This window comes from Arachis ipaensis, chromosome B04 (assembly GCF_000816755.2).
Source record: "Arachis ipaensis cultivar K30076 chromosome B04, Araip1.1, whole genome shotgun sequence".
In the NCBI taxonomy this organism is placed as follows: domain Eukaryota; kingdom Viridiplantae; phylum Streptophyta; class Magnoliopsida; order Fabales; family Fabaceae; genus Arachis; species Arachis ipaensis.
In genome coordinates, this window is record NC_029788.2 from 94919203 (window position 1) to 94920532 (window position 1330).

Consider the following 1330-nt stretch of genomic DNA (forward strand, 5'->3'; position numbering starts at 1 on the left):
TATATTAACCGTATAAATAACCATTTAAAAGAATGAATATTATTCGAAGACTCTATCACTCACCAAACTAAAAATCTAAGCATTCAAAATGATAATGATATGAACAAAAAATTAAAGAAGACGACGTTGACGATCATGACAACAACAAAAGACAGAGTGTCGTTAGAAATAAGGGGAAAATGGCCCCCCACGAGACTTATTTTTTGTATGTTGCCCCTCCCCTCCCCCAAATTTTGGTCCCCATCAAAACAATAAATAGTTTTACATCTCAAGTAACTTTAATAAAAATACGATAGAAAGTGTTTCTTGATGATATTTATAATATGGAGTTTTATACATTAAAATTTTCTATACATTCATCAGAAGCAATTATAACAAAATAGTGATTAATGCTTTTCTTCTTTTAAAAATAACTGCATACGACATGCAAAAAGAAAAAGTTGTACATATTTACGGCGTATTTATTGTGATAAACAGTAGATCGAGGTTTGAACTCTGTAATATATCGACATATTCATATGTTTTATATTTCTCTTTTGTAAATTTAACGTATCTATTAGGAGATATGTGTTGTGTTTTTTAGGCTGTTTCATTTTCAATGATTGTTTACGACTTTACGTTAGCGGTTACTTGCATAGTTCTTGACTTCTTTCTAAGGATATATTAGTCTTACTACTGATCGTCTAATTTGAGTTATGTAAATATTAATATATGTATTTGTAAGACTAAAATATTTTCGCCTCCTTCAGTGTTGAAACCGAAGAGGAAGAAGAGGAGAGAAAAAGAAGCACCTCTTGTATCATGAAGGAAGAAGAGCTCTCAATTTTTTGAAAATGGAATTTGGAATTATTTCAAAAATGATGATGAAAAATAACAAAAATATTCCGTTAAGCATCTTATTTTTGTCAATTAAATTTAATCAAGTTGATTCAAATTCAACAAAATTCACTGACTTAATATGCGCATATATAAATCACGCACTTTTTCATTGAGTGTTTCTTTCTCATCGTCATTCTTTTATTGCTGCTGCTTGACTGCGTTTATTTTATTTCTTCTTCTACTCCTCTTCTTGGTGGATATTGTAATATTTTTTATTTCTTTTTTTTATTTAATTTTTTCTCTTTTTCTTATTTGTATTCTTCTTAAAAAAGGGTAAAACCAGAAAAATTATGAGAAAGTTAAACAAGAAGAAGATGAAGAAAAAGAAAAAAAAGATTACGGATGAAGAAGTGGAGGAGGAAAGAGTTTTGAATTGTACAGAATTTACCAGAAAAATAGCACCAAAACCTTTTAGCCGTGACACATAAAATTTTTTAATTTTGACACAGAA